The 26,822-nt window shown below is 43.5% G+C and overlaps 1 protein-coding gene and 1 long non-coding RNA gene across 7 annotated transcripts in view; both read right to left on the reverse strand.

Moving 5' to 3' along the window:
* Positions 1–26,822, reverse strand: part of nfixb (nuclear factor I/Xb) — a 293,764-nt gene that overhangs the window by 222,428 nt on the left and 44,514 nt on the right. The gene's annotated exons all lie outside the window — the stretch shown is intronic.
* LOC139062230 (uncharacterized) lies at positions 10,094–10,481 on the reverse strand. Its single transcript, XR_011515831.1, has 2 exons — positions 10,353–10,481; positions 10,094–10,309 (listed from the first exon to the last, which is right to left on the reverse strand). It is a non-coding gene; the product is annotated as an uncharacterized lncRNA (long non-coding RNA).

Genomic DNA, 26,822 nt, shown 5'->3' on the forward strand with positions numbered 1-26,822 from the left:
AGTAGCTTCTGGTAGAAAATAGTCTCCTACACCTATCTCCTGCAGTAGCTTCTGATAGAAAATAGTCTCCTACACCTATCTCCTGCAGTAGCTTCTGGTAGATAATAGTCTCCTACACCTACCTCCTGCAGTAGCTTCTGGTAGATAATAGTCTCCTACACCTATCTCCTGCTTTAGCTTCTGGTAGAAAATAGTCTCCTACACCTATCTCCTGCAGTAGCTTCTGATAGAAAATAGTCTCCTACCTCTATCTCCTGCAGTAGCTTCTGGTAGATAATAGTCTCCTACACCTACCTCCTGCAGTAGCTTCTGGTAGATAATAGTCTCCTACACCTACCTCCTGCAGTAGCTTCTGATAGAAAATAGTCTCCTACACCTATCTCCTGCAGTAGCTTCTGGTAGTAAATAGTCTCCTACACCTATCTCCTGCAGTAGCTTCTGGTAGAAAATAGTCTCCTACACCTATCTCCTGCAGTCGCTTCTGATAGAAAATAGTCTCCTACACCTATCTCCTGCTTTAGCTTCTGGTAGAAAATAGTCTCCTACACCTATCTCCTGCAGTCGCTTCTGGTACAAAATAGTCTCCTACACCTATCTCCTGCAGTCACTTCTGATAGAAAATAGTCTCCTACACCTATCTCCTGCTTTAGCTTCTGATAGAAAATAGTCTCCTACACCTATCTCCTGCAGTAGCTTCTGGTAGTAAATAGTCTCCTACACCTATCTCCTGCAGTAGCTTCTGGTAGAAAATAGTCTCCTACACCTATCTCCTGCAGTAGCTTCTGGTAGAAAATAGTCTCCTACACCTATCTCCTGCAGTAGCTTCTGGTAGAAAATAGTCTCCTACGCCTATCTCCTGCAGTAGCTTCTGGTAGATAATAGTCTCCTACACCTACCTCCTGCAGTAGCTTCTGGTAGATAATAGTCTCCTACACCTACCTCCTGCAGTAGCTTCTGATAGAAAATAGTCTCCTACACCTATCACCTGCTTTAGCTTCTGGTAGAAAATAGACTCCTACACCTATCTCCTGCAGTCGCTTCTGGTAGAAAATAGTCTCCTACACCTATCTCCTGCTTTAGCTTCTGGTAGAAAATAGTCTCCTACACCTATCTCCTGCAGTCACTTCTGGTAGAAAATAGTCTCCTACACCTATCTCCTGCTTTAGCTTCTGGTAGAAAATAGTCTCCTACACCTATCACCTGCAGTCACTTCTGATAGAAAATAGTCTCCTACACCTATCTCCTGCAGTAGCTTCTGGTAGATAATAGTCTCCTACACCTATCTCCTGCAGTAGCTTCTGGTAGAAAATAGTCTCCTACACCTATCTCCTGCAGTCGCTTCTGATAGAAAATAGTCTCCTACACCTATCTCCTGCTTTAGCTTCTGGTAGAAAATAGTCTCCTACACCTATCTCCTGCAGTCGCTTCTGGTACAAAATAGTCTCCTACACCTATCTCCTGCAGTCACTTCTGATAGAAAATAGACTCCTACACCTATCTCCTGCTTTAGCTTCTGATAGAAAATAGTCTCCTACACCTATCTCCTGCAGTAGCTTCTGGTAGATAATAGTCTCCTACACCTACCTCCTGCAGTAGCTTCTGATAGAAAATAGTGTCCTACACCTATCTCCTGCTTTAGCTTCTGGTAGAAAATAGACTCCTACACCTATCTCCTGCAGTCGCTTCTGGTAGATAATAGTCTCCTACACCTATCTCCTGCTTTAGCTTCTGGTAGAAAATAGTCTCCTACACCTATCTCCTGCAGTCACTTCTGATAGAAAATAGTCTCCTACACCTATCTCCTGCAGTAGCTTCTGGTAGATAATAGTCGCCTACACCTACCTCCTGCAGTAGCTTCTAATAGAAAATAGTCTCCTACACCTATCTCCTGCAGTAGCTTCTGGTAGATAATAGTCTCCTACACCTACCTCCTGCAGTAGCTTCTGGTAGATAATAGTCTCCTACACCTACCTCCTGCAGTAGCTTCTGATAGAAAATAGTCTCCTACACCTATCTCCTGCAGTAGCTTCTGATAAAAAATAGTCTCCTACACCTATCTCCTGCAGTAGCTTCTGATAGAAAATAGTCTCCTACACCTATCTCCTGCAGTAGCTTCTGATAGAAAATAGTCTCCTACACCTATCTCCTGCAGTAGCTTCTGATAGAAAATAGTCTCCTACACCTATCTCCTGCAGTAGCTTCTGGTAGATAATAGTCTCCTACACCTATCTCCTGCAGTAGCTTCTGATAGAAAATAGTCTCCTACACCTATCTCCTGCAGTAGCTTCTGATAGAAAATAGTCTCCTACACCTATCTCCTGCAGTAGCTTCTGGTAGATAATAGTCTCCTACACCTACCTCCTGCAGTAGCTTCTGGTAGATAATAGTCTCCTACACCTACCTCCTGCAGTAGCTTCTGATAGAAAATAGTCTCCTACACCTATCTCCTGCTTTAGCTTCTGGTAGAAAATAGACTCCTACACCTATCTCCTGCAGTCGCTTCTGGTAGATAATAGTCTCCTACAACTATCTCCTGCTTTAGCTTCTGGTAGAAAATAGTCTCCTACACCTATCTCCTGCAGTCACTTCTGATAGAAAATAGTCTCCTACACCTATCTCCTGCAGTAGCTTCTGGTAGATAATAGTCGCCTACACCTACCTCCTGCTTTAGCTTCTGATAGAAAATAGTCTCCTACACCTATCTCCTGCAGTAGCTTCTGGTAGATAATAGTCTCCTACACCTATCTCCTGCTTTAGCTTCTGGTAGAAAATAGACTCCTACACCTATCTCCTGCAGTGGCTTCTGGTAGATAATAGTCTCCTACACCTATCTCCTGCAGTAGCTTCTGGTAGAAAATAGTCTCCTACACCTATCTCCTGCAGTCACTTCTGATAGAAAACAGTCTCCTACACCTATCTCCTGCAGTAGCTTCTGGTAGATAATAGTCGCCTACACCTACCTCCTGCAGTAGCTTCTGATAGAAAATAGTCTCCTACACCTATCTCCTGCAGTAGCTTCTGGTAGATAATAGTCTCCTACACCTACCTCCTGCAGTAGCTTCTGGTAGATAATAGTCTCCTACACCTATCTCCTGCAGTAGCTTCTGATAGAAAATAGTCTCCTACACCTATCTCCCGCAGTAGCTTCTGATAAAAAATAGTCTCCTACACCTATCTCCTGCAGTAGCTTCTGGTAGAAAATAGTCTCCTACACCTATCTCCTGCAGTCGCTTCTGATAGAAAATAGTCTCCTACACCTATCTCCTGCAGTCGCTTCTGGTACAAAATAGTCTCCTACACCTATCTCCTGCAGTCGCTTCTGGTACAAAATAGTCTCCTACACCTACCTCCTGCAGTAGCTTCTGATAGAAAATAGTCTCCTACACCTATCTCCTGCAGTAAATTCTTGTAGAAAATAGTCTCCTACACCTATCTCCTGCAGTAGCTTCTGGTAGAAAATAGTCTCCTACACCTATCTCCTGCAGTCGCTTCTGATAGATAATAGTCTCCTACACCTATCTCCTGCAGTAGCTTCTGGTAGATAATAGTCTCCTACACCTATCTCCTGCAGTAGCTTCTGATAGAAAATAGTCTCCTACACCTATCTCCTGCTTTAGCTTCTGGTAGAAAATAGTCTCCTACACCTATCTCCTGCAGTCACTTCTGATAGAAAATAGTCTCCTACACCTATCTCCTGCTTTAGCTTCTGATAGAAAATAGTCTCCTACACCTATCTCCTGCTTTAGCTTCTGGTAGAAAATAGTCTCCTACACCTATCTCCTGCAGTAGCTTCTGGTAGATAATAGTCTCCTACACCTACCTCCTGCAGTAGCTTCTGATAGAAAATAGTCTCCTACACCTATCTCCTGCAGTAGCTTCTGATAGAAAATAGTCTCCTACCTCTATCTCCTGCAGTAGCTTCTGATAGAAAATAGTCTCCTACACCTACCTCCTGCAGTAGCTTCTGATAGAAAATAGTCTCCTACACCTATCTCCTGCTTTAGCTTCTGGTAGAAAATAGACTCCTACACCTATCTCCTGCAGTCGCTTCTGGTAGATAATAGTCTCCTACAACTATCTCCTGCTTTAGCTTCTGGTAGAAAATAGTCTCCTACACCTATCTCCTGCAGTCACTTCTGATAGAAAATAGTCTCCTACACCTATCTCCTGCAGTAGCTTCTGGTAGATAATAGTCGCCTACACCTACCTCCTGCTTTAGCTTCTGATAGAAAATAGTCTCCTACACCTATCTCCTGCAGTAGCTTCTGGTAGATAATAGTCTCCTACACCTATCTCCTGCTTTAGCTTCTGGTAGAAAATAGACTCCTACACCTATCTCCTGCAGTCGCTTCTGGTAGATAATAGTCTCCTACACCTATCTCCTGCAGTAGCTTCTGGTAGAAAATAGTCTCCTACACCTATCTCCTGCAGTCACTTCTGATAGAAAACAGTCTCCTACACCTATCTCCTGCAGTAGCTTCTGGTAGATAATAGTCGCCTACACCTACCTCCTGCAGTAGCTTCTGATAGAAAATAGTCTCCTACACCTATCTCCTGCAGTAGCTTCTGGTAGATAATAGTCTCCTACACCTACCTCCTGCAGTAGCTTCTGGTAGATAATAGTCTCCTACACCTATCTCCTGCAGTAGCTTCTGATAGAAAATAGTCTCCTACACCTATCTCCCGCAGTAGCTTCTGATAAAAAATAGTCTCCTACACCTATCTCCTGCAGTAGCTTCTGGTAGAAAATAGTCTCCTACACCTATCTCCTGCAGTCGCTTCTGATAGAAAATAGTCTCCTACACCTATCTCCTGCAGTCGCTTCTGGTACAAAATAGTCTCCTACACCTATCTCCTGCAGTCGCTTCTGGTACAAAATAGTCTCCTACACCTACCTCCTGCAGTAGCTTCTGATAGAAAATAGTCTCCTACACCTATCTCCTGCAGTAAATTCTTGTAGAAAATAGTCTCCTACACCTATCTCCTGCAGTAGCTTCTGGTAGAAAATAGTCTCCTACACCTATCTCCTGCAGTCGCTTCTGATAGATAATAGTCTCCTACACCTATCTCCTGCTGTAGCTTCTGGTAGATAATAGTCTCCTACACCTATCTCCTGCAGTAGCTTCTGATAGAAAATAGTCTCCTACACCTATCTCCTGCTTTAGCTTCTGGTAGAAAATAGTCTCCTACACCTATCTCCTGCAGTCACTTCTGATAGAAAATAGTCTCCTACACCTATCTCCTGCTTTAGCTTCTGATAGAAAATAGTCTCCTACACCTATCTCCTGCTTTAGCTTCTGGTAGAAAATAGTCTCCTACACCTATCTCCTGCAGTAGCTTCTGGTAGATAATAGTCTCCTACACCTACCTCCTGCAGTAGCTTCTGATAGAAAATAGTCTCCTACACCTATCTCCTGCAGTAGCTTCTGATAGAAAATAGTCTCCTACCTCTATCTCCTGCAGTAGCTTCTGGTAGAAAATAGTCTCCTACACCTATCTCCTGCAGTCACTTCTGATAGAAAATAGTCTCCTACACCTATCTCCTGCTTTAGCTTCTGATAGAAAATAGTCTCCTACACCTATCTCCTGCAGTAGCTTCTGGTAGATAATAGTCTCCTACACCTACCTCCTGCAGTAGCTTCTGATAGAAAATAGTCTCCTACACCTATCTCCTGCAGTAGCTTCTGATAGAAAATAGTCTCCTACCTCTATCTCCTGCAGTAGCTTCTGGTAGATAACAGTCTCCTACACCTACCTCCTGCAGTAGCTTCTGGTAGATAATAGTCTCCTACACCTACCTCCTGCAGTAGCTTCTGGTAGAAAATAGTCTCCTACACCTATCTCCTGCAGTAGCTTCTGGTAGTAAATAGTCTCCTACACCTATCTCCTGCAGTAGCTTCTGGTAGATAATAGTCTCCTACACCTATCTCCTGCAGTAGCTTCTGATAGAAAATAGTCTCCTACACCTATCTCCTGCTTTAGCTTCTGGTAGAAAATAGTCTCCTACACCTATCTCCTGCAGTCACTTCTGATAGAAAATAGTCTCCTACACCTATCTCCTGCTTTAGCTTCTGATAGAAAATAGTCTCCTACACCTATCTCCTGCTTTAGCTTCTGGTAGAAAATAGTCTCCTACACCTATCTCCTGCAGTAGCTTCTGGTAGATAATAGTCTCCTACACCTACCTCCTGCAGTAGCTTCTGATAGAAAATAGTCTCCTACACCTATCTCCTGCAGTAGCTTCTGATAGAAAATAGTCTCCTACCTCTATCTCCTGCAGTAGCTTCTGGTAGATAACAGTCTCCTACACCTACCTCCTGCAGTAGCTTCTGGTAGATAATAGTCTCCTACACCTACCTCCTGCAGTAGCTTCTGGTAGAAAATAGTCTCCTACACCTATCTCCTGCAGTAGCTTCTGGTAGTAAATAGTCTCCTACACCTATCTCCTGCAGTAGCTTCTGGTAGAAAATAGTCTCCTACACCTATCTCCTGCAGTCGCTTCTGATAGAAAATAGTCTCCTACACCTATCTCCTGCTTTAGCTTCTGGTAGAAAATAGTCTCCTACACCTATCTCCTGCAGTCGCTTCTGGTACAAAATAGTCTCCTACACCTATCTCCTGCAGTCACTTCTGATAGAAAATAGACTCCTACACCTATCTCCTGCTTTAGCTTCTGATAGAAAATAGTCTCCTACACCTATCTCCTGCAGTAGCTTCTGGTAGATAATAGTCTCCTACACCTACCTCCTGCAGTAGCTTCTGATAGAAAATAGTCTCCTACACCTATCTCCTGCTTTAGCTTCTGGTAGAAAATAGACTCCTACACCTATCTCCTGCAGTCGCTTCTGGTAGATAATAGTCTCCTACACCCATCTCCTGCTTTAGCTTCTGGTAGAAAATAGTCTCCTACACCTATCTCCTGCAGTCACTTCTGATAGAAAATTGTCTCCTACACCTATCTCCTGCAGTAGCTTCTGGTAGATAATAGTCGCCTACACCTACCTCCTGCAGTAGCTTCTAATAGAAAATAGTCTCCTACAACTATCTCCTGCAGTAGCTTCTGGTAGATAATAGTCTCCTACACCTACCTCCTGCAGTAGCTTCTGGTAGATAATAGTCTCCTACACCTACCTCCTGCAGTAGCTTCTGATAGAAAATAGTCTCCTACACCTATCTCCTGCAGTAGCTTCTGATAAAAAATAGTCTCCTACACCTATCTCCTGCAGTAGCTTCTGATAGAAAATAGTCTCCTACACCTATCTCCTGCAGTAGCTTCTGATAGAAAATAGTCTCCTACACCTATCTCCTGCAGTAGCTTCTGATAGAAAATAGTCTCCTACACCTATCTCCTGCAGTAGCTTCTGGTAGATAATAGTCTCCTACACCTACCTCCTGCAGTAGCTTCTGATAAAAAATAGTCTCCTACACCTATCTCCTGCAGTAGCTTCTGATAGAAAATAGTCTCCTACACCTATCTCCTGCTTTAGCTTCTGGTAGAAAATAGACTCCTACACCTATCTCCTGCAGTCGCTTCTGGTAGATAATAGTCTCCTACACCTATCTCCTGCAGTAGCTTCTGGTAGATAATAGTCGCCTACACCTACCTCCTGCAGTAGCTTCTGATAGAAAATAGTCTCCTACACCTATCTCCTGCAGTAGCTTCTGGTAGATAATAGTCTCCTACACCTACCTCCTGCAGTAGCTTCTGGTAGATAATAGTCTCCTACACCTACCTCCTGCAGTAGCTTCTGATAGAAAATAGTCTCCTACACCTATCTCCTGCAGTAGCTTCTGATAAAAAATAGTCTCCTACACCTATCTCCTGCAGTAGCTTCTGGTAGAAAATAGTCTCCTACACCTATCTCCTGCAGTCGCTTCTGATAGAAAATAGTCTCCTACACCTATCTCCTGCAGTCGCTTCTGGTACAAAATAGTCTCCTACACCTATCTCCTGCAGTCGCTTCTGGTACAAAATAGTCTCCTACACCTACCTCCTGCAGTAGCTTCTGATAGAAAATAGTCTCCTACACCTATCTCCTGCAGTAAATTCTTGTAGAAAATAGTCTCCTACACCTATCTCCTGCAGTAGCTTCTGGTAGAAAATAGTCTCCTACACCTATCTCCTGCAGTCGCTTCTGATAGATAATAGTCTCCTACACCTATCTCCTGCAGTAGCTTCTGGTAGATAATAGTCTCCTACACCTATCTCCTGCAGTAGCTTCTGATAGAAAATAGTCTCCTACACCTATCTCCTGCTTTAGCTTCTGGTAGAAAATAGTCTCCTACACCTATCTCCTGCAGTCACTTCTGATAGAAAATAGTCTCCTACACCTATCTCCTGCTTTAGCTTCTGATAGAAAATAGTCTCCTAAACCTATCTCCTGCTTTAGCTTCTGGTAGAAAATAGTCTCCTACACCTATCTCCTGCAGTAGCTTCTGGTAGATAATAGTCTCCTACACCTACCTCCTGCAGTAGCTTCTGATAGAAAATAGTCTCCTACACCTATCTCCTGCAGTAGCTTCTGATAGAAAATAGTCTCCTACCTCTATCTCCTGCAGTAGCTTCTGGTAGATAACAGTCTCCTACACCTACCTCCTGCAGTAGCTTCTGGTAGATAAAAGTCTCCTACACCTACCTCCTGCAGTAGCTTCTGATAGAAAATAGTCTCCTACACCTATCTCCTGCAGTAGCTTCTGGTAGTAAATAGTCTCCTACAACTATCTCCTGCTTTAGCTTCTGGTAGAAAATAGTCTCCTACACCTATCTCCTGCAGTCGCTTCTGGTACAAAATAGTCTCCTACACCTATCTCCTGCAGTCACTTCTGATAGAAAATAGACTCCTACACCTATCTCCTGCTTTAGCTTCTGATAGAAAATAGTCTCCTACACCTATCTCCTGCAGTAGCTTCTGGTAGATAATAGTCTCCTACACCTACCTCCTGCAGTAGCTTCTGATAGAAAATAGTCTCCTACACCTATCTCCTGCTTTAGCTTCTGGTAGAAAATAGACTCCTACACCTATCTCCTGCAGTCGCTTCTGGTAGATAATAGTCTCCAACACCTATCTCCTGCTTTAGCTTCTGGTAGAAAATAGTCTCCTACACCTATCTCCTGCAGTCACTTCTGATAGAAAATAGTCTCCTACACCTATCTCCTGCAGTAGCTTCTGGTAGATAATAGTCGCCTACACCTACCTCCTGCAGTAGCTTCTAATAGAAAATAGTCTCCTACACCTATCTCCTGCAGTAGCTTCTGGTAGATAATAGTCTCCTACACCTACCTCCTGCAGTAGCTTCTGGTAGATAATAGTCTCCTACACCTACCTCCTGCAGTAGCTTCTGATAGAAAATAGTCTCCTACACCTATCTCCTGCAGTAGCTTCTGATAAAAAATAGTCTCCTACACCTATCTCCTGCAGTAGCTTCTGATAGAAAATAGTCTCCTACACCTATCTCCTGCAGTAGCTTCTGATAGAAAATAGTCTCCTACACCTATCTCCTGCAGTAGCTTCTGATAGAAAATAGTCTCCTACACCTATCTCCTGCAGTAGCTTCTGGTAGATAATAGTCTCCTACACCTACCTCCTGCAGTAGCTTCTGATAAAAAATAGTCTCCTACACCTATCTCCTGCAGTAGCTTCTGATAGAAAATAGTCTCCTACACCTACCTCCTGCAGTAGCTTCTGGTAGATAATAGTCTCCTACACCTACCTCCTGCAGTAGCTTCTGGTAGATAATAGTCTCCTACACCTATCTCCTGCAGTAGCTTCTGATAGAAAATAGTCTCCTACACCTATCTCCTGCAATAGCTTCTGGTAGATAATAGTCTCCTACACCTACCTCCTGCAGTAGCTTCTGGTAGATAATAGTCTCCTACACCTACCTCCTGCAGTAGCTTCTGATAGAAAATAGTCTCCTACACCTATCTCCTGCTTTAGCTTCTGGTAGAAAATAGACTCCTACACCTATCTCCTGCAGTCGCTTCTGGTAGATAATAGTCTCCTACAACTATCTCCTGCTTTAGCTTCTGGTAGAAAATAGTCTCCTACACCTATCTCCTGCAGTCACTTCTGATAGAAAATAGTCTCCTACACCTATCTCCTGCAGTAGCTTCTGGTAGATAATAGTCGCCTACACCTACCTCCTGCTTTAGCTTCTGATAGAAAATAGTCTCCTACACCTATCTCCTGCAGTAGCTTCTGGTAGATAATAGTCTCCTACACCTACCTCCTGCAGTAGCTTCTGGTAGATAATAGTCTCCTACACCTACCTCCTGCAGTAGCTTCTGATAGAAAATAGTCTCCTACACCTATCTCCTGCAGTAGCTTCTGATAAAAAATAGTCTCCTACACCTATCTCCTGCAGTAGCTTCTGGTAGAAAATAGTCTCCTACACCTATCTCCTGCAGTCGCTTCTGATAGAAAATAGTCTCCTACACCTATCTCCTGCAGTCGCTTCTGGTACAAAATAGTCTCCTACACCTATCTCCTGCAGTAACTTCTGGTAGAAAATAGACTCCTACACCTACCTCCTGCAGTAGCTTCTGGTAGATAATTGTCTCCTACACCTACCTCCTGCAGTATTTTCTGATAGAAAATAGTCTCCTACCTCTATCTCCTGCAGTAGCTTCTGGTAGATAACAGTCTCCTACACCTACCTCCTGCAGTAGCTTCTGGTAGATAATAGTCTCCTACACCTACCTCCTGCAGTAGCTTCTGATAGAAAATAGTCTCCTACACCTATCTCCTGCAGTAGCTTCTGGTAGTAAATAGTCTCCTACACCTATCTCCTGCAGTAGCTTCTGGTAGAAAATAGTCTCCTACACCTATCTCCTGCAGTCGCTTCTGATAGAAAATAGTCTCCTACACCTATCTCCTGCTTTAGCTTCTGGTAGAAAATAGTCTCCTACACCTATCTCCTGCAGTCGCTTCTGGTACAAAATAGTCTCCTACACCTATCTCCTGCAGTCACTTCTGATAGAAAATAGACTCCTACACCTATCTCCTGCTTTAGCTTCTGATAGAAAATAGTCTCCTACACCTATCTCCTGCAGTAGCTTCTGGTAGTAAATAGTCTCCTACACCTATCTCCTGCAGTAGCTTCTGGTAGAAAATAGTCTCCTACACCTATCTCCTGCAGTAGCTTCTGGTAGAAAATAGTCTCCTACACCTATCTCCTGCAGTAGCTTCTGGTAGAAAATAGTCTCCTACACCTATCTCCTGCAGTAGCTTCTGATAGAAAATAGTCTCCTACACCTATCTCCTGCAGTAGCTTCTGGTAGATAATAGTCTCCTACACCTACCTCCTGCAGTAGCTTCTGGTAGATAATAGTCTCCTACACCTATCTCCTGCTTTAGCTTCTGGTAGAAAATAGTCTCCTACACCTATCTCCTGCAGTAGCTTCTGATAGAAAATAGTCTCCTACCTCTATCTCCTGCAGTAGCTTCTGGTAGATAATAGTCTCCTACACCTACCTCCTGCAGTAGCTTCTGGTAGATAATAGTCTCCTACACCTACCTCCTGCAGTAGCTTCTGATAGAAAATAGTCTCCTACACCTATCTCCTGCAGTAGCTTCTGGTAGTAAATAGTCTCCTACACCTATCTCCTGCAGTAGCTTCTGGTAGAAAATAGTCTCCTACACCTATCTCCTGCAGTCGCTTCTGATAGAAAATAGTCTCCTACACCTATCTCCTGCTTTAGCTTCTGGTAGAAAATAGTCTCCTACACCTATCTCCTGCAGTCGCTTCTGGTACAAAATAGTCTCCTACACCTATCTCCTGCAGTCACTTCTGATAGAAAATAGTCTCCTACACCTATCTCCTGCTTTAGCTTCTGATAGAAAATAGTCTCCTACACCTATCTCCTGCAGTAGCTTCTGGTAGTAAATAGTCTCCTACACCTATCTCCTGCAGTAGCTTCTGGTAGAAAATAGTCTCCTACACCTATCTCCTGCAGTAGCTTCTGGTAGAAAATAGTCTCCTACACCTATCTCCTGCAGTAGCTTCTGGTAGAAAATAGTCTCCTACGCCTATCTCCTGCAGTAGCTTCTGGTAGATAATAGTCTCCTACACCTACCTCCTGCAGTAGCTTCTGGTAGATAATAGTCTCCTACACCTACCTCCTGCAGTAGCTTCTGATAGAAAATAGTCTCCTACACCTATCACCTGCTTTAGCTTCTGGTAGAAAATAGACTCCTACACCTATCTCCTGCAGTCGCTTCTGGTAGAAAATAGTCTCCTACACCTATCTCCTGCTTTAGCTTCTGGTAGAAAATAGTCTCCTACACCTATCTCCTGCAGTCACTTCTGGTAGAAAATAGTCTCCTACACCTATCTCCTGCTTTAGCTTCTGGTAGAAAATAGTCTCCTACACCTATCACCTGCAGTCACTTCTGATAGAAAATAGTCTCCTACACCTATCTCCTACAGTAGCTTCTGGTAGATAATAGTCTCCTACACCTATCTCCTGCAGTAGCTTCTGGTAGAAAATAGTCTCCTACACCTATCTCCTGCAGTAGCTTCTGATAGAAAATAGTCTCCTACACCTATCTCCTGCAGTCGCTTCTGGTACAAAATAGTCTCCTACACCTATCTCCTGCAGTCACTTCTGATAGATAATAGTCTCCTACACCTACCTCCTGCAGTAGCTTCTGATAGAAAATAGTCTCCTACACCTATCTCCTGCAGTAGCTTCTTGTAGAAAATAGTCTCCTACACCTATCTCCTGCAGTAGCTTCTGGTAGAAAATAGTCTCCTACACCTATCTCCTGCAGTCGCTTCTGATAGATAATAGTCTCCTACACCTATCTCCTGCAGTAGCTTCTGATAGAAAATAGTGTCCTACACCTATCTCCTGCAGTAGCTTCTGATAGAAGATAGTCTCCTACACCTATCTCCTGCTTTAGCTTCTGGTAGAAAATAGTCTCCTACACCTATCTCCTGCAGTCGCTTCTGGTAGAAAATAGTCTCCTACACCTATCTCCTGCTTTAGCTTCTGATAGAAAATAGTCTCCTACACCTATCTCCTGCAGTCACTTCTGATAGAAAATAGTCTCCTACACCTATCTCCTGCTTTAGCTTCTGATAGAAAATAGTCTCCTACACCTATCTCCTGCTTTAGCTTCTGGTAGAAAATAGTCTCCTACACCTATCTCCTGCAGTAGCTTCTGGTAGAAAATAGTCTCCTACACCTACCTTCTGCAGTAGCTTCTGGTAGATAATAGTCTCCTACACCTACCTCCTGCAGTAGCTTCTGATAGAAAATAGTCTCCTACACCTATCTCCTGCAGTAGCTTCTGGTAGTAAATAGTCTCCTACACCTATCTCCTGCAGTAGCTTCTGGTAGAAAATAGTCTCCTACACCTATCTCCTGCAGTCGCTTCTGATAGAAAATAGTCTCCTACACCTATCTCCTGCTTTAGCTTCTGGTAGAAAATAGTCTCCTACACCTATCTCCTGCAGTCGCTTCTGGTACAAAATAGTCTCCTACACCTATCTCCTGCAGTCACTTCTGATAGAAAATAGTCTCCTACACCTATCTCCTGCTTTAGCTTCTGATAGAAAATAGTCTCCTACACCTATCTCCTGCAGTAGCTTCTGGTAGTAAATAGTCTCCTACACCTATCTCCTGCAGTAGCTTCTGGTAGAAAATAGTCTCCTACACCTATCTCCTGCAGTAGCTTCCGGTAGAAAATAGTCTCCTACACCTATCTCCTGCAGTAGCTTCTGGTAGAAAATAGTCTCCTACACCTATCTCCTGCTTTAGCTTCTGATAGAAAATAGTCTCCTACACCTATCTCCTGCAGTAGCTTCTGGTAGTAAATAGTCTCCTACACCTATCTCCTGCAGTAGCTTCTGGTAGAAAATAGTCTCCTACACCTATCTCCTGCAGTAGCTTCCGGTAGAAAATAGTCTCCTACACCTATCTCCTGCAGTAGCTTCTGGTAGATAATAGTCTCCTACACCTATCTCCTGCAGTAGCTTCTGGTAGAAAATAGTCTCCTACACCTATCTCCTGCAGTCGCTTCTGATAGAAAATAGTCTCCTACACCTACCTCCTGCAGTAGCTTCTGGTAGATAATAGTCTCCTACACCTACCTCCTGCAGTAGCTTCTGATAGAAAATAGTCTCCTACACCAATCTCCTGCTTTAGCTTCTGGTAGAAAATAGACTCCTACACCTATCTCCTGCAGTCGCTTCTGGTAGATAATAGTCTCCTACACCTATCTCCTGCAGTCACTTCTGATAGAAAATAGTCTCCTACACCTATCTCCTGCTTTAGCTTCTGATAGAAAATAGTCTCCTACACCTATCTCCTGCAGTAGCTTCTGGTAGTAAATAGTCTCCTACACCTATCTCCTGCAGTAGCTTCTGGTAGAAAATAGTCTCCTACACCTATCTCCTGCTGTAGCTTCTGGTAGAAAATAGTCTCCTACACCTATCTCCTGCAGTAGCTTCTGGTAGATAATAGTCTCCTACGCCTATCTCCTGCAGTAGCTTCTGGTAGATAATAGTCTCCTACACCTACCTCCTGCAGTAGCTTCTGGTAGATAATAGTCTCCTACACCTACCTCCTGCAGTAGCTTCTGATAGAAAATAGTCTCCTACACCTATCTCCTGCTTTAGCTTCTGGTAGAAAATAGACTCCTACACCTATCTCCTGCAGTCGCTTCTGGTAGAAAATAGTCTCCTACACCTATCTCCTGCTTTAGCTTCTGGTAGAAAATAGTCTCCTACACCTATCTCCTGCAGTCACTTCTGGTAGAAAATAGTCTCCTACACCTATCTCCTGCTTTAGCTTCTGGTAGAAAATAGTCTCCTACACCTATCTCCTGCAGTCACTTCTGATAGAAAATAGTCTCCTACACCTATCTCCTGCAGTAGCTTCTGGTAGATAATAGTCTCCTACACCTATCTCCTGCAGTAGCTTCTGGTAGAAAATAGTCTCCTACACCTATCTCCTGCAGTAGCTTCTGATAGAAAATAGTCTCCTACACCTATCTCCTGCAGTCGCTTCTGGTACAAAATAGTCTCCTACACCTATCTCCTGCAGTCACTTCTGATAGATAATAGTCTCCTACACCTACCTCCTGCAGTAGCTTCTGATAGAAAATAGTCTCCTACACCTATCTCCTGCAGTAGCTTCTTGTAGAAAATAGTCTCCTACACCTATCTCCTGCAGTAGCTTCTGGTAGAAAATAGTCTCCTACACCTATCTCCTGCAGTCGCTTCTGATAGATAATAGTCTCCTACACCTATCTCCTGCAGTAGCTTCTGATAGAAAATAGTGTCCTACACCTATCTCCTGCAGTAGCTTCTGATAGAAGATAGTCTCCTACACCTATCTCCTGCTTTAGCTTCTGGTAGAAAATAGTCTCCTACACCTATCTCCTGCAGTCGCTTCTGGTAGAAAATAGTCTCCTACACCTATCTCCTGCTTTAGCTTCTGATAGAAAATAGTCTCCTACACCTATCTCCTGCAGTCACTTCTGATAGAAAATAGTCTCCTACACCTATCTCCTGCTTTAGCTTCTGATAGAAAATAGTCTCCTACACCTATCTCCTGCTTTAGCTTCTGGTAGAAAATAGTCTCCTACACCTATCTCCTGCAGTAGCTTCTGGTAGAAAATAGTCTCCTACACCTACCTTCTGCAGTAGCTTCTGGTAGATAATAGTCTCCTACACCTACCTCCTGCAGTAGCTTCTGATAGAAAATAGTCTCCTACACCTATCTCCTGCAGTAGCTTCTGGTAGTAAATAGTCTCCTACACCTATCTCCTGCAGTAGCTTCTGGTAGAAAATAGTCTCCTACACCTATCTCCTGCAGTCGCTTCTGATAGAAAATAGTCTCCTACACCTATCTCCTGCTTTAGCTTATGGTAGAAAATAGTCTCCTACACCTATCTCCTGCAGTCGCTTCTGGTACAAAATAGTCTCCTACACCTATCTCCTGCAGTCACTTCTGATAGAAAATAGTCTCCTACACCTATCTCCTGCTTTAGCTTCTGATAGAAAATAGTCTCCTACACCTATCTCCTGCAGTCGCTTCTGGTAGAAAATAGTCTCCTACACCTATCTCCTGCAGTCACTTCTGATAGATAATAGTCTCCTACACCTACCTCCTGCAGTAGCTTCTGATAGAAAATAGTCTCCTACACCTATCTCCTGCAGTAGCTTCTTGTAGAAAATAGTCTCCTACACCTATCTCCTGCAGTAGCTTCTGGTAGTAAATAGTCTCCTACACCTATCTCCTGCAGTCGCTTCTGATAGATAATAGTCTCCTACACCTATCTCCTGCAGTAGCTTCTGATAGAAAATAGTGTCCTACACCTATCTCCTGCAGTAGCTTCTGATAGAAGATAGTCTCCTACACCTATCTCCTGCTTTAGCTTCTGGTAGAAAATAGTCTCCTACACCTATCTCCTGCAGTCGCTTCTGGTAGAAAATAGTCTCCTACACCTATCTCCTGCTTTAGCTTCTGATAGAAAATAGTCTCCTACACCTATCTCCTGCAGTCACTTCTGATAGAAAATAGTCTCCTACACCTATCTCCTGCTTTAGCTTCTGATAGAAAATAGTCTCCTACACCTATCTCCTGCAGTAGCTTCTGGTAGAAAATAGTCTCCTACACCTACCTTCTGCAGTAGCTTCTGGTAGATAATAGTCTCCTACACCTACCTCCTGCAGTAGCTTCTGATAGAAAATAGTCTCCTACACCTATCTCCTGCAGTAGCTTCTGGTAGTAAATAGTCTCCTACACCTATCTCCTGCAGTAGCTTCTGGTAGAAAATAGTCTCCTACACCTATCTCCTGCAGTCGCTTCTGATAGAAAATAGTCTCCTACACCTATCTCCTGCTTTAGCTTCTGGTAGAAAATAGTCTCCTACACCTATCTCCTGCAGTCGCTTCTGGTACAAAATAGTCTCCTACACCTATCTCCTGCAGTCACTTCTGATAGAAAATAGTCTCCTACACCTATCTCCTGCTTTAGCTTCTGATAGAAAATAGTCTCCTACACCTATCTCCTGCAGTAGCTTCTGGTAGTAAATAGTCTCCTACACCTATCTCCTGCAGTAGCTTCTGGTAGAAAATAGTCTCCTACACCTATCTCCTGCAGTAGCTTCCGGTAGAAAATAGTCTCCTACACCTATCTCCTGCAGTAGCTTCTGGTAGAAAATAGTCTCCTACACCTATCTCCTGCTTTAGCTTCTGATAGAAAATAGTCTCCTACACCTATCTCCTGCAGTAGCTTCTGGTAGTAAATAGTCTCCTACACCTATCTCCTGCAGTAGCTTCTGGTAGAAAATAGTCTCCTACACCTATCTCCTGCAGTAGCTTCCGGTAGAAAATAGTCTCCTACACCTATCTCCTGCAGTAGCTTCTGGTAGATAATAGTCTCCTACACCTATCTCCTGCAGTAGCTTCTGGTAGAAAATAGTCTCCTACACCTATCTCCTGCAGTCGCTTCTGATAGAAAATAGTCTCCTACACCTACCTCCTGCAGTAGCTTCTGGTAGATAATAGTCTCCTACACCTACCTCCTGCAGTAGCTTCTGATAGAAAATAGTCTCCTACACCAATCTCCTGCTTTAGCTTCTGGTAGAAAATAGACTCCTACACCTATCTCCTGCAGTCGCTTCTGGTAGATAATAGTCTCCTACACCTATCTCCTGCAGTCACTTCTGATAGAAAATAGTCTCCTACACCTATCTCCTGCTTTAGCTTCTGATAGAAAATTGTCTCCTACACCTATCTCCTGCAGTAGCTTCTGGTAGTAAATAGTCTCCTACACCTATCTCCTGCAGTAGCTTCTGGTAGAAAATAGTCTCCTACACCTATCTCCTGCAGTAGCTTCTGGTAGAAAATAGTCTCCTACACCTATCTCCTGCAGTAGCTTCTGGTAGAAAATAGTCTCCTACGCCTATCTCCTGCAGTAGCTTCTGGTAGATAATAGTCTCCTACACCTACCTCCTGCAGTAGCTTCTGGTAGATAATAGTCTCCTACACCTACCTCCTGCAGTAGCTTCTGATAGAAAATAGTCTCCTACACCTATCTCCTGCTTTAGCTTCTGGTAGAAAATAGACTCCTACACCTATCTCCTGCAGTCGCTTCTGGTAGAAAATAGTCTCCTACACCTATCTCCTGCTTTAGCTTCTGGTAGAAAATAGTCTCCTACACCTATCTCCTGCAGTCACTTCTGGTAGAAAATAGTCTCCTACACCTATCTCCTGCTTTAGCTTCTGGTAGAAAATAGTCTCCTACACCTATCTCCTGCAGTCACTTCTGATAGAAAATAGTCTCCTACACCTATCTCCTGCAGTAGCTTCTGGTAGATAATAGTCTCCTACACCTATCTCCTGCAGTAGCTTCTGGTAGAAAATAGTCTCCTACACCTATCTCCTGCAGTAGCTTCTGATAGAAAATAGTCTCCTACACCTATCTCCTGCAGTCGCTTCTGGTACAAAATAGTCTCCTACACCTATCTCCTGCAGTCACTTCTGATAGATAATAGTCTCCTACACCTACCTCCTGCAGTAGCTTCTGATAGAAAATAGTCTCCTACACCTATCTCCTGCAGTAGCTTCTTGTAGAAAATAGTCTCCTACACCTATCTCCTGCAGTAGCTTCTGGTAGAAAATAGTCTCCTACACCTATCTCCTGCAGTCGCTTCTGATAGATAATAGTCTCCTACACCTATCTCCTGCAGTAGCTTCTGATAGAAAATAGTGTCCTACACCTATCTCCTGCAGTAGCTTCTGATAGAAGATAGTCTCCTACACCTATCTCCTGCTTTAGCTTCTGGTAGAAAATAGTCTCCTACACCTATCTCCTGCAGTCGCTTCTGGTAGAAAATAGTCTCCTACACCTATCTCCTGCTTTAGCTTCTGATAGAAAATAGTCTCCTACACCTATCTCCTGCAGTCACTTCTGATAGAAAATAGTCTCCTACACCTATCTCCTGCTTTAGCTTCTGATAGAAAATAGTCTCCTACACCTATCTCCTGCTTTAGCTTCTGGTAGAAAATAGTCTCCTACACCTATCTCCTGCAGTAGCTTCTGGTAGAAAATAGTCTCCTACACCTACCTTCTGCAGTAGCTTCTGGTAGATAATAGTCTCCTACACCTACCTCCTGCAGTAGCTTCTGATAGAAAATAGTCTCCTACACCTATCTCCTGCAGTAGCTTCTGGTAGTAAATAGTCTCCTACACCTATCTCCTGCAGTAGCTTCTGGTAGAAAATAGTCTCCTACACCTATCTCCTGCAGTCGCTTCTGATAGAAAATAGTCTCCTACACCTATCTCCTGCTTTAGCTTATGGTAGAAAATAGTCTCCTACACCTATCTCCTGCAGTCGCTTCTGGTACAAAATAGTCTCCTACACCTATCTCCTGCAGTCACTTCTGATAGAAAATAGTCTACTACACCTATCTCCTGCTTTAGCTTCTGATAGAAAATAGTCTTCTACACCTATCTCCTGCAGTAGCTTCTGGTAGTAAATAGTCTCCTACACCTATCTCCTGCAGTAGCTTCTGGTAGAAAATAGTCTCCTACACCTATCTCCTGCAGTAGCTTCCGGTAGAAAATAGTCTCCTACACCTATCTCCTGCAGTAGCTTCTGGTAGATAATAGTCTCCTACACCTATCTCCTGCTTTAGCTTCTGATAGAAAATAGTCTCCTACACCTATCTCCTGCAGTAGCTTCTGGTAGTAAATAGTCTCCTACACCTATCTCCTGCAGTAGCTTCTGGTAGAAAATAGTCTCCTACACCTATCTCCTGCAGTAGCTTCCGGTAGAAAATAGTCTCCTACACCTATCTCCTGCAGTAGCTTCTGGTAGAAAATAGTCTCCTACACCTACCTCCTGCAGTAGCTTCTGGTAGATAATAGTCTCCTACACCTACCTCCTGCAGTAGCTTCTGATAGAAAATAGTCTCCTACACCAATCTCCTGCTTTATCTTCTGGTAGAAAATAGACTCCTACACCTATCTCCTGCAGTCGCTTCTGGTAGATAATAGTCTCCTACACCTATCTCCTGCTTTAGCTTCTGGTAGAAAATAGTCTCCTACACCTATCTCTTGCAGTCACTTCTGATAGAAAATAGTCTCCTACACCAATCTCCTGCAGTAGCTTCTGGTAGATAATAGTCGCCTACACCTACCTCCTGCAGTAGCTTCTGATAGAAAATAGTCTCCTACACCTATCTCCTGCAGTAGCTTCTGGTAGATAATAGTCTCCTACACCTACCTCCTGCAGTAGCTTCTGGTAGATAATAGTCTCCTACACCTACCTCCTGCAGTAGCTTCTGATAGAAAATAGTCTCCTACACCTATCTCCTGCAGTAGCTTCTGATAAAAAATATTCTCCTACACCTATCTCCTGCAGTAGCTTCTGGTAGAAAATAGTCTCCTACACCTATCTCCTGCAGTCGCTTCTGATAGAAAATAGTCTCCTACACCTATCTCCTGCAGTCGCTTCTGGTACAAAATAGTCTCCTACACCTATCTCCTGCAGTCACTTCTGATAGATAATAGTCTCCTACACCTACCTCCTGCAGTAGCTTCTGATAGAAAATAGTCTCCTACACCTATCTCCTGCAGTAGCTTCTTGTAGAAAATAGTCTCCTACACCTATCTCCTGCAGTAGCTTCTGGTAGAAAATAGTCTCCTACACCTATCTCCTGCAGTCGCTTCTGATAGATAATAGTCTCCTACACCTATCTCCTGCAGTAGCTTCTGGTAGATAATAGTCTCCTACACCTATCTCCTGCAGTAGCTTCTGATAGAAGATAGTCTCCTACACCTATCTCCTGCTTTAGCTTCTGGTAGAAAATAGTCTCCTACACCTATCTCCTGCAGTCGCTTCTGGTAGAAAATAGTCTCCTACACCTATCTCCTGCTTTAGCTTCTGGTAGAAAATAGTCTCCTACACCTATCTCCTGCAGTCACTTCTGATAGAAAATAGTCTCCTACACCTATCTCCTGCTTTAGCTTCTGATAGAAAATAGTCTCCTACACCTATCTCCTGCTTTAGCTTCTGGTAGAAAATAGTCTCCTACACCTATCTCCTGCAGTAGCTTCTGGTAGAAAATAGTCTCCTACACCTATCTCCTGCAGTAGCTTCTGATAGAAAATAGTCTCCTACACCTATCTCCTGCAGTAGCTTCTGGTAGATAATAGTCTCCTACACCTACCTCCTGCAGTAGCTTCTGATAGAAAATAGTCTCCTACACCTATCTCCTGCAGTAGTTCTGATAGAAAATAGTCTCCTACACCTATCTCCTGCAGTAGCTTCTGGTAGATAATAGTCTCCTACACCTACCTCCTGCAGTAGCTTCTGGTAGATAATAGTCTCCTACACCTACCTCCTGCAGTAGCTTCTGATAGAAAATAGTCTCCTACACCTATCTCCTGCAGTAGCTTCTGATAAAAAATAGTCTCCTACACCTATCTCCTGCAGTAGCTTCTGGTAGAAAATAGTCTCCTACACCTATCTCCTGCAGTCGCTTCTGATAGAAAATAGTCTCCTACACCTATCTCCTGCAGTCGCTTCTGGTACAAAATAGTCTCCTACACCTATCTCCTGCAGTCTTTTCTGATAGATAATAGTCTCCTACACCTACCTCCTGCAGTAGCTTCTGATAGAAAATAGTCTCCTACACCTATCTCCTGCAGTAGCTTCTGGTAGTAAATAGTCTCCTACACCTACCTCCTGCAGTAGCTTCTGATAGAAAATAGTCTCCTACACCTATCTCCTGCAGTAGTTCTGATAGAAAATAGTCTCCTACACCTATCTCCTGCAGTAGCTTCTGGTAGATAATAGTCTCCTACACCTACCTCCTGCAGTAGCTTCTGGTAGATAATAGTCTCCTACACCTACCTCCTGCAGTAGCTTCTGGTAGATAATAGTCTCCTACACCTACCTCCTGCAGTAGCTTCTGATAGAAAATAGTCTCCTACACCTATCTCCTGCAGTCGCTTCTGGTACAAAATAGTCTCCTACACCTATCTCCTGCAGTCTTTTCTGATAGATAATAGTCTCCTACACCTACCTCCTGCAGTAGCTTCTGATAGAAAATAGTCTCCTACACCTATCTCCTGCAGTAGCTTCTGGTAGTAAATAGTCTCCTACACCTACCTCCTGCAGTAGCTTCTGATAGAAAATAGTCTCCTACACCTATCTCCTGCAGTAGTTCTGATAGAAAATAGTCTCCTACACCTATCTCCTGCAGTAGCTTCTGGTAGATAATAGTCTCCTACACCTACCTCCTGCAGTAGCTTCTGGTAGATAATAGTCTCCTACACCTACCTCCTGCAGTAGCTTCTGATAGAAAATAGTCTCCTACACCTATCTCCTGCAGTAGCTTCTTGTAGAAAATAGTCTCCTACACCTATCTCCTGCAGTAGCTTCTGGTAGAAAATAGTCTCCTACACCTATCTCCTGCAGTCGCTTCTGATAGATAATAGTCTCCTACACCTATCTCCTGCAGTAGCTTCTGGTAGATAATAGTCTCCTACACCTATCTCCTGCAGTAGCTTCTGATAGAAGATAGTCTCCTACACCTATCTCCTGCTTTAGCTTCTGGTAGAAAATAGTCTCCTACACCTATCTCCTGCAGTCGCTTCTGGTAGAAAATAGTCTCCTACACCTATCTCCTGCTTTAGCTTCTGGTAGAAAATAGTCTCCTACACCTATCTCCTGCAGTCACTTCTGATAGAAAATAGTCTCCTACACCTATCTCCTGCTTTAGCTTCTGATAGAAAATAGTCTCCTACACCTATCTCCTGCAGTCGCTTCTGGTAGAAAATAGTCTCCTACACGTATCTCCTGCAGTAGCTTCTGGTAGAAAATAGTCTCCTACACCTATCTCCTGCAGTAGCTTCTGATAGAAAATAGTCTCCTACACCTATCTCCTGCAGTCGCTTCTGGTACAAAATAGTCTCCTACACCTATCTCCTGCAGTAGCTTCTTGTAGAAAATAGTCTCCTACACCTATCTCCTGCAGTAGCTTCTGGTAGAAAATAGTCTCCTACACCTATCTCCTGCAGTCGCTTCTGATAGATAATAGTCTCCTACACCTATCTCCTGCAGTAGCTTCTGGTAGATAATAGTCTCCTACACCTATCTCCTGCAGTAGCTTCTGATAGAAGACAGTCTCCTACACCTATCTCCTGCTTTAGCTTCTGGTAGAAAATAGTCTCCTACACCTATCTCCTGCAGTCGCTTCTGGTAGAAAATAGTCTCCTACACCTATCTCCTGCTTTAGCTTCTGGTAGAAAATAGTCTCCTACACCTATCTCCTGCAGTCACTTCTGATAGAAAATAGTCTCCTACACCTATCTCCTGCAGTAGCTTCTGGTAGATAATAGTCTCCTACACCTATCTCCTGCAGTAGCTTCTGGTAGAAAATAGTCTCCTACACCTATCTCCTGCAGTAGCTTCTGATAGAAAATAGTCTCCTACACCTATCTCCTGCAGTCGCTTCTGGTACAAAATAGTCTCCTACACCTATCTCCTGCAGTCACTTCTGATAGATAATAGTCTCCTACACCTACCTCCTGCAGTAGCTTCTGATAGAAAATAGTCTCCTACACCTATCTCCTGCAGTAGCTTCTTGTAGAAAATAGTCTCCTACACCTATCTCCTGCAGTAGCTTCTGGTAGAAAATAGTCTCCTACACCTATCTCCTGCAGTCGCTTCTGATAGATAATAGTCTCCTACACCTATCTCCTGCAGTAGCTTCTGATAGAAAATAGTGTCCTACACCTATCTCCTGCAGTAGCTTCTGATAGAAGATAGTCTCCTACACCTATCTCCTGCTTTAGCTTCTGGTAGAAAATAGTCTCCTACACCTATCTCCTGCAGTCGCTTCTGGTAGAAAATAGTCTCCTACACCTATCTCCTGCTTTAGCTTCTGATAGAAAATAGTCTCCTACACCTATCTCCTGCAGTCACTTCTGATAGAAAATAGTCTCCTACACCTATCTCCTGCTTTAGCTTCTGATAGAAAATAGTCTCCTACACCTATCTCCTGCTTTAGCTTCTGGTAGAAAATAGTCTCCTACACCTATCTCCTGCAGTAGCTTCTGGTAGAAAATAGTCTCCTACACCTACCTTCTGCAGTAGCTTCTGGTAGATAATAGTCTCCTACACCTACCTCCTGCAGTAGCTTCTGATAGAAAATAGTCTCCTACACCTATCTCCTGCAGTAGCTTCTGGTAGTAAATAGTCTCCTACACCTATCTCCTGCAGTAGCTTCTGGTAGAAAATAGTCTCCTACACCTATCTCCTGCAGTCGCTTCTGATAGAAAATAGTCTCCTACACCTATCTCCTGCTTTAGCTTCTGGTAGAAAATAGTCTCCTACACCTATCTCCTGCAGTCGCTTCTGGTACAAAATAGTCTCCTACACCTATCTCCTGCAGTCACTTCTGATAGAAAATAGTCTCCTACACCTATCTCCTGCTTTAGCTTCTGATAGAAAATAGTCTTCTACACCTATCTCCTGCAGTAGCTTCTGGTAGTAAATAGTCTCCTACACCTATCTCCTGCAGTAGCTTCTGGTAGAAAATAGTCTCCTACACCTATCTCCTGCAGTAGCTTCCGGTAGAAAATAGTCTCCTACACCTATCTCCTGCAGTAGCTTCTGGTAGATAATAGTCTCCTACACCTATCTCCTGCTTTAGCTTCTGATAGAAAATAGTCTCCTACACCTATCTCCTGCAGTAGCTTCTGGTAGTAAATAGTCTCCTACACCTATCTCCTGCAGTAGCTTCTGGTAGAAAATAGTCTCCTACACCTATCTCCTGCAGTAGCTTCCGGTAGAAAATAGTCTCCTACACCTATCTCCTGCAGTAGCTTCTGGTAGAAAATAGTCTCCTACACCTACCTCCTGCAGTAGCTTCTGGTAGATAATAGTCTCCTACACCTACCTCCTGCAGTAGCTTCTGATAGAAAATAGTCTCCTACACCAATCTCCTGCTTTATCTTCTGGTAGAAAATAGACTCCTACACCTATCTCCTGCAGTCGCTTCTGGTAGATAATAGTCTCCTACACCTATCTCCTGCTTTAGCTTCTGGTAGAAAATAGTCTCCTACACCTATCTCTTGCAGTCACTTCTGATAGAAAATAGTCTCCTACACCAATCTCCTGCAGTAGCTTCTGGTAGATAATAGTCACCTACACCTACCTCCTGCAGTAGCTTCTGATAGAAAATAGTCTCCTACACCTATCTCCTGCAGTAGCTTCTGGTAGATAATAGTCTCCTACACCTACCTCCTGCAGTAGCTTCTGGTAGATAATAGTCTCCTACACCTACCTCCTGCAGTAGCTTCTGATAGAAAATAGTCTCCTACACCTATCTCCTGCAGTAGCTTCTGATAAAAAAATATTCTCCTACACCTATCTCCTGCAGTAGCTTCTGGTAGAAAATAGTCTCCTACACCTATCTCCTGCAGTCGCTTCTGATAGAAAATAGTCTCCTACACCTATCTCCTGCAGTCGCTTCTGGTACAAAATAGTCTCCTACACCTATCTCCTGCAGTCACTTCTGATAGATAATAGTCTCCTACACCTACCTCCTGCAGTAGCTTCTGATAGAAAATAGTCTCCTACACCTATCTCCTGCAGTAGCTTCTTGTAGAAAATAGTCTCCTACACCTATCTCCTGCAGTAGCTTCTGGTAGAAAATAGTCTCCTACACCTATCTCCTGCAGTCGCTTCTGATAGATAATAGTCTCCTACACCTATCTCCTGCAGTAGCTTCTGGTAGATAATAGTCTCCTACACCTATCTCCTGCAGTAGCTTCTGATAGAAGATAGTCTCCTACACCTATCTCCTGCTTTAGCTTCTGGTAGAAAATAGTCTCCTACACCTATCTCCTGCAGTCGCTTCTGGTAGAAAATAGTCTCCTACACCTATCTCCTGCTTTAGCTTCTGGTAGAAAATAGTCTCCTACACCTATCTCCTGCAGTCACTTCTGATAGAAAATAGTCTCCTACACCTATCTCCTGCTTTAGCTTCTGATAGAAAATAGTCTCCTACACCTATCTCCTGCTTTAGCTTCTGGTAGAAAATAGTCTCCTACACCTATCTCCTGCAGTCGCTTCTGATAGATAATAGTCTCCTACACCTACCTCCTGCAGTAGCTTCTGGTAGATAATAGTCTCCTACACCTACCTCCTGCAGTAGCTTCTGATAGAAAATAGTCTCCTACACCTATCTCCTGCAGTAGCTTCTGATAAAAAAATATTCTCCTACACCTATCTCCTGCAGTAGCTTCTGGTAGAAAATAGTCTCCTACACCTATCTCCTGCAGTCGCTTCTGATAGAAAATAGTCTCCTACACCTATCTCCTGCAGTCGCTTCTGGTACAAAATAGTCTCCTACACCTATCTCCTGCAGTCACTTCTGATAGATAATAGTCTCCTACACCTACCTCCTGCAGTAGCTTCTGATAGAAAATAGTCTCCTACACCTATCTCCTGCAGTAGCTTCTTGTAGAAAATAGTCTCCTACACCTATCTCCTGCAGTAGCTTCTGGTAGAAAATAGTCTCCTACACCTATCTCCTGCAGTCGCTTCTGATAGATAATAGTCTCCTACACCTATCTCCTGCAGTAGCTTCTGGTAGATAATAGTCTCCTACACCTATCTCCTGCAGTAGCTTCTGATAGAAGATAGTCTCCTACACCTATCTCCTGCTTTAGCTTCTGGTAGAAAATAGTCTCCTACACCTATCTCCTGCAGTCGCTTCTGGTAGAAAATAGTCTCCTACACCTATCTCCTGCTTTAGCTTCTGGTAGAAAATAGTCTCCTACACCT

The sequence above is a fragment of the Nothobranchius furzeri genome, chromosome 12, assembly GCF_043380555.1.
Source record: "Nothobranchius furzeri strain GRZ-AD chromosome 12, NfurGRZ-RIMD1, whole genome shotgun sequence".
Taxonomy (NCBI): Eukaryota; Metazoa; Chordata; class Actinopteri; order Cyprinodontiformes; family Nothobranchiidae; genus Nothobranchius; species Nothobranchius furzeri.